This window comes from Tachysurus vachellii, chromosome 19 (assembly GCF_030014155.1).
Source record: "Tachysurus vachellii isolate PV-2020 chromosome 19, HZAU_Pvac_v1, whole genome shotgun sequence".
NCBI lineage: Eukaryota > Metazoa > Chordata > Actinopteri > Siluriformes > Bagridae > Tachysurus > Tachysurus vachellii.
The window spans coordinates 17,935,584-17,947,917 of record NC_083478.1 but is presented as its reverse complement, the minus strand read 5'-3'; the positions used below and the strand labels follow the sequence as shown (position 1 = coordinate 17,947,917).

Here is a 12,334-nt window from a genome sequence, read left to right as displayed (position 1 = left end):
AATCCTTTTTTGGTTTGTTTTAAATCAGAAAAATACATTTGGTAGCAATACTATTTAAAGGCTTGTATTGTTAAGGTGCCAAACTGGCATCTAATCTGGCCTAACTTTAATAGAGACGTGAGCCCCTAAGGTTCTTTATTTTTAAAAAGAACGTCTCGTCGTAAATTAATTCAACACTCCTAGGAAATATTTGGCAAGATTCAAGATCACAACAAATCATTCCCAACACCAGTAAACACACCAGTGGGCCGCAGTAGGGGAAAAATAAAACCGAACAATTCACAAAAAGGCTTGTGTTTCTGAATATTACGTGCAGCGTGTTTACATAAGCAGTAATGGCTGATTTTTAACTGAGCTACAGTCAAGTACAGGCAAGTCTGCCTAAGGCTGAAAGGTATTAGTGCATGATACACTTAGGCTTGTTACTTCTTGCTGTTGTGTAGCTGGTATGTACACACTATTTGTTTGTGTGTGGAAAAACAAGCACTTTTTAAAAATCGTGTGGCATGAGGTGTCAATTAGCCAAATGTAAAAATAACACAACTGTAAAAACATACCGATCAGCCACCCGTACTCCTCGGTAACAACCCATACCCACGAACATTCCTGCAAATATCCAACCAGCCAATCATGTAGCAGTGGCACAATGCATAAACCCATAGCAGATACAGGTCAAGGCTGGTTGGAGCTGGCAGAAAGGCTACATTAACATTTTTTTTTGCATTCATGCTGAACACAAAGGGATCTCCTAGTAAACAAACCTCAAGGTGGATGGACTACAACAGCTAAAGACCACACCAGGTCCTGTTTCAATTAGGTATTTCTAATAACATGGCCCATGAAGGTATATGCGCTTGAATAAAAATCGCTGCTGCAGACTCAAATTTTATTAAAGAAATAACACAAAAAACTGGCACTTTAATAGACACAAAAAAATGCTTTAGTAGCCATAGAGTACAAATGAATTACTGTTAATTAAAAAAGAAATCTTATATTATGTGGATTGTAATAATTTATAACAACACATGAGACAGTATTCGGTTTTATGATAGCTTTAGTTAGTGGCGTATTTCTTCAGGCAGTAACAGACTAGTATATTTGTAATTTATCTGTATTTTAAATTGAAAGAAAAAAAAAATAAATAAAAATCAATAAATATAAAGAAAAATACAATAATAAAAGAACTGTAGCACAAATATTTTCTAAGTATGTTTTTAATATTATTTAGGTCAAATATTATTCATATTATTAAAATATCAACTCTATTTATTTATGTATTTATTTAAAGTAAATAAATGAATGCTGGTTGTGTATCATCAGGCAAATGCAGCTCCTCGGACAAAAGTGATGATGTGAAGCGTCTCAGCATCGTCCACACGCTAACGTCCACATGGCACCGTAACCTGCACAGAGACCAACCACTTCTTTAATTATGAGCGCTCGTTATTTTATAGTTATTGTTGTATAACGCTGTTCCTATAATTATTAAATAAAAGCTTCATTTGGTTTCAGAAACAATTTTATTCTGTAACACACACATTGGAAATTGCTTTATGTATCGTTTATTCTTTCCTGATGAGTTTAATTCAGATTATAATATTTTTAGAAAGGCACGCAACCTAAACATCATTAATAGTATCATATTTATAAGCAAGAATGTGCAGTGGTTCGAGTTTATATGGTGTTGGAATTCTGCATAGTGAAAAAATTTGCCACTAGACCAAATATTACATTTGGACATTATTATTTTTCTTCTTTTCTTCTTTATCATATCTTCTTCTTGTGCTGCTTGTTCCTGTTTTGTGTGCTCTTCCTGAAACAGCAGCATGAACATGAACCTCAGAAAAAACTCTCACAGCTGTTTAGAGATGATCCACATCAGCTTTGAGAGATTCTGAACGAAATTTGTACAAAACTTGAGGAGAAGCTGCAGTAGAGCTGCTTCAAAAATGAGTTGGTGCAAATCAGCAGAAATCGGTGTGAAATTCGGACAAAATCCAGTGCGACAGATGTCCTAGATGTATGTAGGAGTACACTGGTGTATTATTATTATTATTATTTTCATTATTAATCTGTGCCTCATCAGTTTATTTCTTCTATGAATTGTACCTACTCTATGTGTCTATTTTTATTCCTTACTTTATTTCTTTTTTTATTACTGTAATTGGCTATTTTTATATCAAGGACAGTCGTGAAAAAGCATTTCACTACGTGTCGTATTGTGTATAATTGTGTACGTGACAAATTTTGAATTGGAACAAGTCAAGAACAGCTCATATCCCAGACCTCCCGGTCCTGCGAGACGAGGTTCGGCGAGGCTCCTCGTGGAGTTCACGTTTTCGGAAAGGTCAGGGATCTTGAGGACATCTCAGATCTGCTGAGACACAAAGTACTCTTGGAATAACAAAGCAAGCCGGACGGGACAGGCTATGATGTTGTGAAGAAAGAATACAGATCAGGAATACGTCACGCCACTAAACCTCAGTGTTCATTCATATGAGAAGCTGGTACACAACAGATGGCCTGACGGAGAAATCTTGAATGACATCGTTTCTTCGGGGCTTTTTTTCTCTTTACGTTTCACTTCTCCTTTCGTCTAGTTCTGGAGAGATATACAATCTGCTAAATGTGAAGCGATCAAACACGCCTCTTATCCGTTATGAAGCATGGCGGCTTGCGTGGAAGAGCATCGTGTTCTGCTGCTAGCGGCTTCCTCATGACACAAGTAATCAAGAATAGGCCGTACTAGTGAGAACCAACCTATCCTGGATTACTTGAACCAGGCAGAAGCCAAACCTCATGCTTAAGAGGATACGGTGAGAAAAACAATAAAAAAAAAAAAACAATAGCAGAAATCATGAGTGTTTTTTTTTTTGACAATATACATTATCTTATACATTTACAAATACGAACACATTATGTTTTCTATATTTATTTATATACACAGTCTTGGAGAAGTGGTCAGGTTTTTATTTCATTGCAAGTTGTTTAATGTACAAAACTGTGTATGTGACAAATATAAATCTATACAGACTGTATGCTTTACTGAGATCTAGCATGACTCATCTAAGAAATGAGGAAATGTTGGAATATTTAAAACACCAAAAAGGTTAGCACGGCTAAAAACTCATGGGGGAAAAACAACTACATAAAAGTCAATCTTAATATCTGGTATGCACATGGTCTTATACCCAAATGGACTTTGTGGAACTAAGAGCAACAGCACCACCAATGGTCATAAGTAAGAAATACACCAAACAGGATAAAAATAAATGAGACTGGGGCTGATTTCTTTCTAGCCCAAAGGGCAGATTAACACAGAGTAACAGTCTGTAAATGACAGCAGTGTCCGGTGTTTAGTCTTGTTGAATTGCCTCTTAAAGTTTGTGTATTGGGGATAATTTATAAAAACGGCTTTTGCTGCGTTAAATGAGACAGACAATAAATATTATTCCTTTAAAAAAACATCCAAAACATGTATTTTGATCTGCCATTTAACTGAGAACACCTGCTCTTTTTTGTACTTATGTTTTCTCTCCCCTTTTTTTAATTTATTTTATTTCTTTGCCTTTGACTGAATTACTTTATTATCCTATAATTTATAGCAGCTGATTTTACAGCACTTTCCTTAGCTACTACATATATTAATAATAATAATAATAATAATAATAATAATAATAATAAGTAGTTGTACAAGTAATGGCAATTACTGATTTGCATAATTTTTTTTATTCTATTAATCTATACTATTCTTATTAATTATTTGATTTAATGTCAGCTGTCACTAAAAACATTTTGCTTTTATTTTCCATTATACCTAACTGTTAAGGACTTTTTCCCCCCAACTTAAAAAATACAACTTAACCCCTTTAGATCCCAAATTGTTCAGTCATTTATCTTGAAGCCCATTACAGAGTCACTGCTGTGAATATCAGGAAAACATGAAGTAAAAATCATTTGGCCATTTGAACACTAGGGGGCGCACGATGTCCATTTGTTATTCAGAGAGGGAAAAAAACCCCAAGCTCGATTTCTATTAGCAATTGTGCTAATAGGAAATATATATAAACAAACAAAATAAAAGAAATGGCTTGTCTTCTCACAGAAAACCCACCATTTTCTTATAAATTCCTAACACCGCCTGTCCTCAGAAAGAGAGAAATACGCACTGATTCACTTAATGATTAATAATCAAAGTGCAAAGCTAAGCTTTATGTTAGCTTGTGCAACTCTAAAGCTACTAAGTAAAATTAACCCAGAGATTCTTTATCAAACATGATTTATCTGATATGTGTGTATCAGAGGATGATGATACTTTCGAACATTTATAATATCAATTTATGATAAAAAAAAATCCAACCAACACGGTTTAATACGTTTGGTTGTTTTATTGCTAAATGTGTGCTAAATAGGTTGAATATTTTTTGGGTTGTGGTTCGTATTCTAAACCGTAAGCAGATCCAGTAGTTACGAGTCATTTTGTACTATTTTGTACTAAATTCCAGATTCAATAACTGATTCCCGAAAACCTTATTTAATTTACTGAGATAAGCAGAAGTTTCTAGTTGAAGTTTCTGAAGGCTTTCTCTACCTTGGGTGTTGCTCTTGTTGATTCCACATGTTCCTGTGATGTATAGTGTGTCACGCTGAGAAGTCTGCACATGTTGGCTGACTGTCTGCCTTTAATGAAGCCTGTTTGATCTGAGTGGATTAGCGAAGGAATAAGTTTTAATTCTAGCAGCTAGACTCTTGCGTCTGGGCTGTTGAGTGATAATGGGAAATAACTGGAGGGCAACTCTTTAGAATGAATGTGAGAGTGTAGTATGAACACGGTTTTGAGTGACGAGTCAATACCTTGAGCAAACCTCGGTGCTTGCGGCTCATCCAGGTTCACGACTGGTCTCATGTAATTGGGATCTACAAAGAAGATGAAAGATTCAGGGTCAGAACTTCTAACTGCCATTGATCCAAAACACATCTGGTAATCAGAATCGTCTTAATCATATCTTAAAACTCATTTAGATTTATTAATATGAAAGTCACACATATATCCAGTGACTCCAGGATATTTGCGATTAGCTTGATATTTGTGACGTCTAGTTCTGCTTCAGAAAAGCGCAAGAAGCTCGCATGTGGCAAAACATATGGGGGCATCTGACATGCTGGTTGAGTCAGAATACACTGCTGCCTATGTAAACGGGACTATAAATAGACCGGTTTTTGTTATACAACTCATTAGTTTGTTCTAGTTTCGCACAACTTACTTGCAGCATGTAGACTTAGCTAGGATGGTGTTAAATGATTTATGTGCATAAGCGAAAAGCGTCTGCTTCGTGCTCCCATGTCCAATTAATCTGCTAGATTCATTTCAGCGAGCAAAGGGGAATGTTGCAGATTAGAAAGGATCTGCTCATCAGGCAAAAAAAAAAAATAAGAGTCATAAGATCTTCATGCAAATTAGTAACCAGAAGAAGAAGCCCTATTTTCTGTGTTCGACTTTATTTACAAAATCAGACGTACAGAGCCAGTGCGTGCTTTCACAAAAAGCCTGTTGTTCTTAATTACGCAACGTGTGAGTATTTGAGATCAAGGTACAAATTTGCTTTGCTGCTTATGATGAAATCCATAGCCAAATGATGTTACTGTCCAGAATGTTCCAACCCTTTGGATTTATTATAAAAAGTTAATAGGAAAAGCATTAAATGGTAATTAGTACCAAACGTAATTAGCTGTATTCTTTTCTTTTTTTGTCAGCTGTGTTTAATGATACATGAGAGAAAGTGATTGGGCAATTCTGGAAAGCTTTTTGCGGCAACAGCTTGCTGTCTTTCTGATGGACCTGAAGACTGGGAGAAGACCTAAAGGCGTGTGAACAGATCAGTGATGAAATGGTGCAACGGTGCCGGCGGGACCGCTATCCTTAGGTGGGGCATCGTGGGTAGGTGCGGTTTTCCGCAGGGCATCATAAGCGTTAAGGTTTCCGTAAATGGTGTTTTGTTTTCAGGAATTTGAATCTGAGCAATTGTTCACCTGACTCATGTGAAAACAGAGAAGGAAGCACAATATTTTAGAAACTATTTACACCTTCTTATTTCTGATTTCAGTTCACAAGTCTAATAAGCTACAGACGCTTCAGGTAACCAGATCAAATACATGTAACTGCTGATGATATTGAAGTTTTATTAAACTTTATGAAGGAAGCTGGTGAGAGAACAACTGTTTATAGCTGCTATAATGTAAGTGATAATAGGATTGAAGCTTGTTTTGTGGTCGTTGCATGATGCTAAACATAGATACAAATGTTTACATGGACAGAAAATGCTTTACTGTAATTAGTAAAATAAAAGAAAATATTTCAGGACATTCTGTAACCAGAAAATGATCAACAAGAAATAACTCTGTTTTGGGTCACGTCACACCACGTTGTCAGTGATATTTTTTCATTTAACAGCACATGCTGTCGTGTTTTATTCCTTAAATATGAGCTTGTATGTTGCATGTGAGTGAGCTGCAGTCATTTCACTGCTAATTAAGTTGCAAAAAAAAAAACATTAGGCATAAATGAATAACGAGTTTTTCTGGAATCTTTTTTAAACCCATCACCATCTGTGGCTAGATGATGAAACGTGTGCGAGAGTGCAAGCCCGGGCATCTAAACTTATTACTACAGTATACCGAGAGCCTTCGAAGACAACATTTCAGTGGGGATTTCAAAACACTTGGCTATTGCAAAAATCCGTGAAATGTCTTCAATTAAGCAAAAAAAATTCCATTTCAAGCTGGTGTTTCTTTACCATCTTGGATATTTCACTTTTTTTCCCCCCCAATAATACAATTGTAAAGAAATGTAAAGATTGACATTCTGTCCAGAGCCAGGACTGGAACACGACGTAAGCTTCATTCTTTTTAATCATTGTAAATCGTCCCCCCTGTGTTCAGTGTCCCCTCTGAGCAGAAACTCGAAAAAAAAATCTGTTTTAAATGAGGTTGCTGGCTATGGTTAGTATATGTTATATAATCACAGAGGGTGGGAAAGCCCACACATGTCAGATGCAGCTTCAGTGCAAAACACACACTAGCGCACACTCACACACACACAGCACGCAAACGTGTGTGCGTGAACGCTCACACAAACACTCCCGCCATTTCATCACAGGAGAGTCTGGCAGGAACGAGCCCGTGCAGTGCATATGCCATAAAGCCAGAGCTCACAGGCGCGGCAATAAGAGTCATGTTTCATACAGTAACCTTACCAGCGAACTTTCAGATGCATTATGGATGGCTTATGTGAATTTAAGGCATGTCTTTGGCATATCTGCCTTTGCAAATATTTTAATCAAGGCACATGCTTTTTGGATTACATGAGAGGGATGGAGAAAAAAAAAAAAGAAAGAAAAGACTCAGCAAAGTGCCATGAATATCAAACAGTTCTATCTCCGGGGAAATCTGTTTGCACAGCAATCTGCTGCTCACATTATTCTTAAAAAAAAAAAAAAAAAAAAAAAAAATGTAATATTCAGATACAATTCAAGATAATGAGTTAGAAAAAACAACAACAAAAAAAAACAAGGAGCCTTGTTTATCCTTCTCTCCCTGCCTGCCGTGCTCGTTGAGGTGTTTGTACAGCCATAGGAATCGTCTTATGTAACACATGAGCACTGTGTGTAGGCTACTGTGTAGAAGGGAAAATGGCCCCCTGCGTCACCGCTCGCTGCTCATTTGTCCATCTTTATGCTCATTGATGAAGCACCAAAGACTCGGGAAATGGAGGACGGTCCAAAATTGCAGTGAGCTGCTTGATCTTGCTTGATTTGATATTGACGCACGCACATGGATTAATATTGCACAATCGTTAGGAGCGACGTGTGGGAAGGAGGGAGGTGTTGGATCTTTTAAGGTTTTTCCGCAACTAGATTTGAGAAAACTTGTGTAAAAAACTCTATTAAATGGAACTGAATCCCTGAAATTAATATTGTAATTACTAGTAATTAGCATGGCTGCAATTTAAGTCAAGTCAAGTCAATAAGTTTTTATTGTCATTTCAACCATATATAGCTGGCACAGTGAAATGAGACAAAACAAAGACGGAGATAAATACTTAAGTAAGTCGGTCCCAGCCACATACAGTGCATCTGTGCAACCTGGTGCAAACAGTGCAAGACAAAACAAACAATACATGTTATTACACAAAAGACAATACACAAAGACAGCGCTGAACAGCATACATACTGTATGTTCTATAACGATTGCCAGTATGCATATGCTTAAGAGAAATTAAGGCTCTTCTACACTCCCAAAGCATTCAAGCCCCCAAAACAATAAATCTAACAAAACTATTATTGCATGCATCTCAGCATGAAGAGCAGTAAAAAATCTACACGGAAAATTAAATAATAAGATGAAATACTGTATGCAATTACCAACCCCTAATGCTGTAACCTGAGACTTCAAGGCTTCTCGTGTAACTTATTACTTTCATAAATTTCTTTAGTGAGTGCCGTTTACAATACAACAGAGAATGGCTTCAATTACGCTGCATTTGATGGGTATCGCATTAACTCACAATTGTAAGCTTTTTTTTTTTTTTTAAATTTCCTTAGTCTTTTAGACACAGACTGACATCTTACAGACATTCTGTTGAGAAAACCTGTGGGTGATTTTGTGAAAGAGAATTTCACAGGGAGATAACTACAGTGAGAAAAATTCAACACAAAGAAACGCACGCTTCCGTTTCTCTTACAATTCGTTTTGTTTGTTTTTTTTTAAAACATGGCCTTTAGATACATAATTCAATCCTACGTCTGTTGGTTCAATGTATGGTTAAGAATGGAAAGAATCTCCCCCAAGCTGTGAGTATTAGAAGGCCCATTAGCAGGCTTTTTTTCTATGCCACACCCTGTCGTTGCTTAATATTTAGACTGACACTTCTTTTAATTCCACGCTCGTTTTGTCTAACAGATAAATTACAAATAAATTTCCAAATGACAAAACAGCTAAAACTGTGTCGAACTGTTGTTACGAATCACTTCGCTTCATGAATCCGATTCTTTTTAAGATACAGTTTAGTGAATCAAACTACGCAACTTTTAAGTGCCATCAATAAAGTTTTGTTGCTGCAACTTAACGTTAAAATAAAGTACATCTATTTTTTTTCCAGAAAAATATCCAATTTTAATAGCTAAAAAAAACCTAAATGGCAGTTAATAATCCTGTTAATAAGTGGCTAAAATCCAGAATGACAGCAAGTACAAGTAACAGAAACCGGACAACTTACGGCAGAAAACTAAATAATAAAATAATTATGTCATTTCTATTAGTAACATCTTATCTTGGTTTTGCTCGATTAAAGTGCAAAATTAAACCGACCAAAGTACTGTAGAACTATATGAACTGCGAAATTACAGTACTTAATACTTATTCAATTTACAGCTATTTGTTCTTAAACAAAAAGTTATTTCATTATGTAAAAACAAGAAGGGATTTGCATACACAGCCTATACACCACAGACTGTTGTCTTATTTGTCTTTGTCCTATCACATTCGTTTCTGTGTGTTTGCCAAACCTTTAACCAATAGGTGCTCACAAATAAACTATAAACTGTAGTTCAAAAAAGCATTTGTTTGCTACTTTTTCCTCAGTAAAGTACAAGGACTGGTCCAGTTACACAGACACCCTAAAATCCACCCTAGCATGCATCGTACCATTTATAAATAACATGTGATCTTTAACGGTCTCCTATTTTTTATTTTGTAATGAAATTCTAACTTTTTTTTTTTAGTTCAATCTTCTTTTGATTGACATTTTGATTAGCAGTTGATGCGGTGGTGCTTAAGTCCACATCTTTCAACACCTCATCTGTATACTTAGTTCAAACAGTTCAGCTTAAAAAAACAAACAAAAAAAAAAAAACCAAAATGCAAAGCATCCTGGAACTCCAACATCTGCAAAACTACTTCTCCAATGGATTTTTCATTAACATGATGCTGGAAATGGTTGACGGTTTAGTTTTTAGGAGCTAACGGTAAACCCTGACTTTTGAAAGTTTGTCTATGATTAAACTTCATTGTAACTGAGCTGGTAATGATATGATAACAGCACAGGAGCACCAACTTCTTACATGCATAAGAAAAACACAAGACCGACCAAGAAATTAACACGTGAACCGTTAAACCCATCACAAATATGTTATTTATTTCAAGTGTATTTAATGTGTATCAGTGTGAACGTTTCCATTAAAAAAAATATTTACCAGAAATGGGAGTAGCACTTTTCTGAAGAGTGTCTAAGAGTTATGAGGAACTAATAATTGTGACGTGGTTTTCTTAAAAATAGCTCTTTTTTTTTCCTTCACCACGAACTAAAGTCTACACAAAGCCATGGATACAAAACACAGTGCAACACAATACATAAGAACGTGAAAAACACCAAACAAAGGTCAATGAATAACAAAAGTTCAACTGATAGAAACACAGATTACTAGGCTACTTATGGAAGAGTCTATGTTTACAGATAAGTTTCTTTGTAAATGTCTAGAAATTTGTTGGTAATTAACACCAAAATAGGTTGAAATGCAGAACGCGGTTTTAAAATGGCAGAACATATCTTCACACAGGCAATAAACCCGGATTGTCAACAACACTGTGCAGGCGGAGGGAGGAGGGTGTGTGTGTGTGTGAGAGAGAGAGAGAGAGAGAGAGAGAGAGAGAGAGAGAGACTTTGTGTGAGAGAGTGCGAGTGTGTGTGTTAGTGTGTGTGTTCAACCGCGACACCTTGCATTGCCTCGGCTGGAGTGTGTTGCACAGTTATTTTTGCACTCTTTTCCTTTCTAGTGTAAGCGCACAGGTCTTTAAATGACGTGATGTGTAAACATTTTTCAGCATGTGGGCAAAAACAAGGTCCTTTTTTTGGCTAATATTTTGCTTCACTTAAGAAGGAAAAACAACACGTCGCCTAAAAGGTTTAGTCTGTAATACAGTCGATAATCAGAGCTTAAAAAACACCACAGCAATAAAAAAAACACACAATTTACAAAAACGATTAAAAACAAACAGCCAATCAAATAAAAAGGGCTCTTAATTATGCATAATTTGCAGAACAATCGTAATTAAGATTACGCGTTATAACGACGTGAGATATCTGTTTATAAACTAGTTTACCAAACGATTTGATTGGAAGGTTTTGTTTCTGTCCGAAAGAGAAAGAGACGGTAAACAACTCGCAGTTACTGAGCGCGAGCGCGCGCGCGAGCGAGCGCTGCATGACAGCTCCGCTAACAAACCCAGTTACACACAAACTACAGTCACACGAAGCTGTCACCGCACACACACTCCAACACACACGCTCACGTACGCAACGACATCGCCGAAAAGCATACCATAAACATTACACACGGTTCCAAGGTTTAGAACACGGGGTTTTCGAGCGAGTTGCACGCAATGCACGCGCGCGCGCGAGCGAGTTGCACGCAATGCACGCGCGCGTCCTACCTGTTTTCGACGCTTCTGCACTTGCACCACGACCGAACTTTCCAATCCGTCAACCGTGCAAACTCAGCAGGTCAGCATTCAACTATACCAACGAATGCATATTAAAAAAAAAACCGTATAATGATGATAAAAGCATTAAATACATTGATATATAACTATGTATTTACGTTTTTTCCCGCCTTGTCTCCTGGTCCATATGGGAGGGGCCCCGACTTCATCTATCAGCTGTGCGTTTTAATGCGTGCTGTATTTATTTCTGCGCCAGAGTCGAGTCCGCTCAGACAACATGGAGAATCCGAGCGAAAGAAGGAAAACAAGCGAGGACATGGGGCAAGGCGGTCGGTTTCAAGTTCCCCTTACTACACATAAACAACCTCATCTCTGGGCTCTGTCCGAATGTCAATACTCAACGCAAACGACTTGAACGCGTCCAGCGTGTGAATCCGCATGGATCGGAAGTGAAGAAAGCGATAAGAAAACGCCAGTATGCGGTTTATTCTGCCATTGTTTTGCTTTCGTTGGGCTTTCACGGGGCGCCTTGAAACGGCTGCTCGCTTCCGATTGGACGTCCGCGAAGTGGGAGTAGCTGAAGCATTCTTCTCCGCTGCGCGCGCTCCACATTGAAAACATTCCAGCGCTCGCGCGTCTGACGATAGCAGAGTGCACGTTACAATCAATCAATTAAGCAAAACAATATCGGGTGCGATATTATGAGGGAAATATCAGGGTACGAATCTTCGATATACATTAGCATTCGGATTGCTTTTATTTAACACACAGCTTTTAACATCGTCAAATCGTCCTATAATAATAATAATAATAATGATGCTGATGATGATAATAATAA

General features: G+C 37.1%; 1 long non-coding RNA gene across 1 annotated transcript; it reads right to left on the bottom strand.

The window, feature by feature from the left end:
• Positions 1 to 865: 865 nt before the first annotated feature.
• On the bottom strand, positions 866 to 12,160 carry LOC132862388 (uncharacterized). Its single transcript, XR_009650024.1, has 3 exons — positions 11,655 to 12,160; positions 4,855 to 4,917; positions 866 to 1,403 (listed from the first exon to the last, which is right to left on the bottom strand). It is a non-coding gene; the product is annotated as an uncharacterized LOC132862388 (long non-coding RNA).
• Between the last annotated feature and the right edge of the window lie 174 nt (positions 12,161 to 12,334).